This window comes from Amborella trichopoda, chromosome 11, assembly GCF_054954075.1.
Source record: "Amborella trichopoda isolate Santa Cruz 75 chromosome 11, AtrichopodaSantaCruz75HAP2 v2.0, whole genome shotgun sequence".
Classification (NCBI taxonomy): domain Eukaryota; kingdom Viridiplantae; phylum Streptophyta; class Magnoliopsida; order Amborellales; family Amborellaceae; genus Amborella; species Amborella trichopoda.
The window spans coordinates 17147042-17153195 of NC_142346.1; positions in this window are offsets into that span (position 1 = coordinate 17147042).

Below are 6154 nucleotides of genomic sequence, written 5' to 3' on the forward strand. Positions count from 1 at the left end.
GAGAGAGAGAGAGAATAATGGTTCAAAGAATGTGTTCTAATTAGTTCTTTTATAATCCCTAACTCCTTCCACTTCACGCTAAAACTATAAAATAAAAGAAAATTAAGACCTGCTCGATATTGCATACAATGGATAGGTCATTTCCAAATCAGTCCGATGTTAACAACACTATAAAGGGCAGTATAGCAGTTGGACATTTGTTCAGTCCCCAATTGCCCTAAAGTAAATGGCCCAACCGTACTAACAAAGGCAAAAAAAAAACGGTCCTATATTGGGATCAACAAATTGAGAGGTAAACAGGGAAAAAATAAAGAACATTAAGGGATTTTTGAGTAGATTGGACCTTTTTTGTATTTTCCATATTTCTTTTGTGTCCGGACATAGATTAATCTAGAGATTATATACTCCTTAAATATTAGGGTCCAAGATCCATTTCAAAGATAGGTTATTAAGACGAAGTGTATTTCTATATATAAATCCAGGGACTCATAGAACCTGTATTCCATTTTAAAATTTGGAGCGAGTCACAAGTTTCAAGATTTTCTTTTAAATTTGAACAAAGTTTCTATGAGTTTGAGATGGATATTTGATGCCTTAGGAGACGCATATGTGGATGTGCACCCCCTGATGAACGAAGCACTTTTCTTTCTAATTTTGAAACAGTATTTAAGAGATTGGCCGATTTTTAAAAAATGGGCCAACTAACTCGGGATCGGTCACTGGCCAATCCCAATTTTGCCCGATTCCAATGCTCAGTATGCATGAATTTTTTCAATGTACTAATCAACCAACTAATCAGACTAATTGGCACTCACTAATCGGTAATTTGTTCTAAAAATATGCACTATGTCACAGTGCAGAGTCTGCAAAGCTATCCTTTTATCATATTTTATATATTTCTCTTTTTTTTTTTCTTTTTCCTATTCTTCTAGGGATACAGTTTATATGCTACCACCTTGCATATTGTAGAAATACTGGTTTGGCAATAAATACATATTTAAATATAATTTGATCATAATTTTTAATGAAGATCATGAATATGAAAAAAAAAAAAAAAATTAAAACTTTAAAATAATAATTATATTAAAAAAATATTTGGATCATTAGTTACATTTGTTTTTAGATGGACTACCTATTTGCATCCATCTTTAAGATGGATGCGTTACACCTCTGGACCGCATATTGTAGAAATGTGGTCCAGCCAATATGAAATAATTTTCTTTATTCTATTTCTCTACTTAAAACTTTATATATTATTGTAAATTTTTTATTTACTAATTACAGGGTTTGTCGCTTTGGACAAATAGACTCAGACGCACTAGAGTTGGTCAGCTCTGACAGGGTACCAAGCCCACAGTTCCCTCAACTCGGGGGATATAAAATTTATTCGTTGTTCATCTGATTTGATCTTCAATCTAATACCTACATCACTAGCCCCCAGAGGAGCACATAAACCTACACATAGACACAGATATGAGAGAGAGAGAGAGAGAGAGAGAGAGAGAGAGAGAAATTTATCAAAATTGTCACAAGAGACGAACAATTTTATATTTTACCTACATTTTAACTGAATTCCAAAATACCCAAAAAACAAACATGGTCTTGAGTCGAAATATTATAATATTTTGAATATTATATTATATCCTATTAAATTATATATTGTATATTTATATTTATTTTATCAATATAATTTATAGTTTATAGTATATATTGATTACATATTATATAATATATATATATATATATATATATATATATATATATATATATATATATATATATATATATATATATATATATATATATATATATATAGAGAGAGAGAGAGAGAGAGATTACTGAAAAAGTATTGCTTCAAGTGCATCATTTTTTATAAAACTCAATTATGCTTATAATATTTATTTTTTTGCCTTTTTTATGTGATAATATTTTAAAAAATGCGTAAAATTTTAAACATTCTTTTACAATTTTTTAGGATTTTTTGGAGATTTTTTACCTAAATTTCATTTTCAAAAAATATTGAGACACTAATCGGCTAATCTAGTCAGAATTGGTCGGACTAATCGGATCAGGCTAGGACCGACTAGTTTGCCCGATCGGTCGTTTTGAACACTATTTTGAACTTGTGAACGACACATTTGTAGGCGTCCGATTTGAAGGAATACCAATCTTTCTTATGTTTAATTTGGAAATTTGGGGTGTTCTATGAATTCTCCTTAAAATTTTAAGCTTTGCAAATGACACGCCAGCGGCCGCCCACTGTCAATCCAGCGGACAAGGAAGACTTAAGAGAGATATTTTAGACTATTTATGTGAGAAATTGAAAAAGAAAAATGTTTGGTAGGGCTGCACCCCTCGTTAAAATAAGTAAAGCCTCACTCAAAAACTCGCAAAAAATTGTAGTTTTAGAGTTGACAAAACCTTTAAATCAATGATCTCGTCTCGACAACAATGGTTGTTGAAAAATTTAGATTTCAAATCGAAAAAATAGTATATATTGTAACACAATCTCTAAACGGTCCATTTTGCCGTAAAAATAAATGTTCACAAATTTACAAGATTTGTACTTATTTTTTGGGAAAATATCTCTTAACTCTATATTTTTGGATTCCATTTCGTAGGAGACCCAATAATTTAAACTATTTCTTGCGGCATAAAGTCTCTATCTTTTGTATCTTCCTATCCCCTAGATCTTTTTGACCATATATTATTGACCTAAACATTTTGTAAGATGACTCAATGTCAATCTCCCTCAAAACCCTCTATCTCTCCCCTCTCTCTCTCTGAAACCTCTGCATCTATTTTTTTGTCCCAAAAAATGGAAAGAGTTTCAAAAGAACAAAGATGAACAATCATAAACCTCAAACTCAGTTGAGACCTGCTTCGAGAGAACTCTATTGAAAAAAAAAATTAGTGAAGTGAATCAAAAAACCCAAATCTAGCTAAAATTGAGTAAATACAAAATATAACTGAAAATCAACCACTTTCAAACTAGGAATTAATAAATACAAGGAGAAATACAATAGAGATTGAGTGAGGTGAGTTTCTCATAAAAAAAAAGTTTCTAAAAAACAGGACATTGAGGGACGTGAAGAGAGAGAAAGAGACATCGTCTTTGGTGACGTGCCATATTGGGAGAGATTATTGCAACTGATCGTCTTCCTTATCGAATTATTTATATGGGAAGTATTATTGGAATTGAATCCCTCTGTTAATCTTATCCCAAATACCACAACAACGTCATTGTCATTGCTGCTATCCTGCAAGCAAGTTCCCGAGCTATGGCCATTGTTGTCGCACTGTGAGCAGCTCTGCTAACACATCTTCTCTCTAGCGCCATCCCCTCTCTCTAGAGAGAGAAATAGAGGAGATAACATGCTCTCTCTTTCTTTCTACATAAAACTAGAGAGAGAAAGAGAGATAGAGGAATATAGATGGCTCGAGCTAAAGATCCAAATTTAAAGGTGACCAAATTAAGAGTTGGAGACATTCAAAGAGAAAAGAGAGGATGAGAGAGGTGAGATATAAAGTTTTGATAGAGATAGAGATGGAGTTATTTTACAAAATATTTAGAATAATAATGTATGATTAACGGGGTCTAGGGTAGAAAGATAGAAAAGATAAAAACTTTATGTCGTAAGAAATAATTTAAATTTTTAAGTTTTTTGATAAATGAAAATAAAAAATAAAAAAAATTTATAAATCATAAAAATTTCTAATATCCAAAAAAAAAAATTTCAGAGGATCTAAGGTGAGGCTTTACTTTGTCACGAAAGGCTAGGCCTATACAAATTGCATGCGTTGAAAAATTTGGAATCTGTTGCGAGAGAGTGGGTCCCAAGATCAATGTGGCACGCGTTCAATGATTAAGCTTTAGAAAAAGGACGGTACATATGTTCCAATAATGAGAAAGCCACCATTTTATGAACATTCCCAAAAATACCCTGTAACCAAAATCCCTTTTTTTTTTTTTGCAACCGTCAAAGAAGTGTCCCCCAAAATTATAGATTCGAAATTCAGTAAACATATAAATCTTTTGAATTTGATTCACCTGATTAGAGTAAATTTCAATGAGAAGACCAAAAATGTTTAGAAGTTGGAGCAAATTAAACAAAGAAACAAAATTCTTATATTAAGTTTCTCGTCGAACGGTAGGCGTCCTGGACGCATGAGTCCACTACAATTTCTTATGGATTTTGAAGTTAGAAAGTCATCTAAATCACATTACAAACAGAGCCATGAATTTGCACCTTAAAAGCATACGCACGATGGTAGATAGTTATAAGTCAAAACTTTAAAAAATTGGTGATCAGGATCGAAACCGGCTAATCTGGACCGGGGATTAGTCGGATTGATCCGAATCCCATAAAATATTGGGAATCAAAGGGTTTCTCCAATAGAACTATCATGTTCTGTCAAAAATTAGTCTATATTTTTTAAAAATTTAATTGTTGAACGTGTTAGTTTTGGCCAGTTTCGGTTGGCCCCCACTTAATTTTTTTTATTTTCTTTTTAGTTTTTTCAAGACGCCGATCCATTGAACCGGATAAAAAAACTAGCAAGGGGCTCTAGCCCACTGATATATTTTTCATAACCTTGTTTTAAGCATGGGTGAAAATAGACTATGATTGAAATTCAATAACTTGTTTTTCAAATTGGGGGCCGAGAAAGAAATTTTTTATTCAAGATCCATCTGCAGAGATACGAGAATAGATTGGGTCGGCAAGTCCACCAAAACCTTGTTTATGCTCAAGATTTGCTTATTGCCTTCTAGGTTGGCAAAGGGCCCCGCGGGCTGGCCCTAAGAAAGTAAGGTCTTGCGCACAAACTATGGCCCGAGGGTGCGGCTAGGGCTAGGGCTAGTGCTAGTGCTAGTGCTGGCTTGACCATTCTTTTTTATTTTTTATTTTTTTTTCAATGATTTTTGGACCGGCCTAGTCTAACCGTGGCCCTATAGGGTTAGGCTAGGCTTGGACGCCATCCATATAGGGACAAGGGCTGGGCTTGGGCCCAGGCCCGATGCCACCCTTTTGGCTTTTACGATTCCTATGACTCTAGTGCCACTTATTAAGAGTAGTTTCAAAGGGGCACCCAAATAGGTGGAGACCACCGAAGCTCCATTTAATATAGATATACAATATTGGGAAGTTTATCTATATATACCTAACTTATCCGGTAGCATTTTATTATTATTATTTTTTGCGTAAGTCATTTTATTATTTTTTCAAGTTTCAACTATTCCAAACCTGATATGTTTGACATTTTTAAATTTCTTGGGTGCTTTACACAAAATTTCCTTAACTATTATTACTATCCAGTAAGACAAGGGTATAAAACTTATTTTCTATATCCTGCAAATATTATATAACAAGACCATTTACTTTCGGTATATAGAGGTCATAATTATTATTAAGCAATAGAGGAGCTTGAGATTGTCATTGTTTTGCGCACAAAGTCTAGTACGACACTATCTTATGCAAAAAACGTCTAGTAAGACTAGGGTACAAAACTGATTTTGTAGTTCCTGATGTTATATAATGAAACTATTTATTTTTGATACATAGATGTCACAATTATTATCAATCGGATTTCAAATAGAGGTGGCACAATGTCCGAATTTAAATCTATTGAATATTGTGGCATACTTTCATTTATTAGATTTCGAATCGAATGGCTAACAAAGTTTCCGACCTCCTTTTTTTTATAAGTAATGGGTCTTATAATATACAATCCTTAAAAAATGAGGTTAATCTTAAAAAACTTGAGAGAGAAAAAGATAACTATCGTAGAAAAAAATATCTTGGGTTAATCTTGAAAAACCTGATATAGAATTTATTAGATTTTTCATCCAATGGCTAAAAACGATTGTGACCTTCTTGTCCAATAGGTAATGGGTCTCCTAATAGCCAATCATCAAAGGAGCTGGTTTCTATGCGGTCATGCCCGTATGCATAGAAATGCGGGCCTATTAATAAATCTATTTTTAAGATAAATTTTAAGACTTAATTTTTAAGGACATGTAATATCTAACATGGAGATCACAAATATAAAAAATAAGTATATTTAAAAACTTAAAATAATAATTCTAGTAAGAAAATATTTGGACTGTTAGTTTCATGGTTTTTAAATAGAACACCTACTTGCATCCATTTTA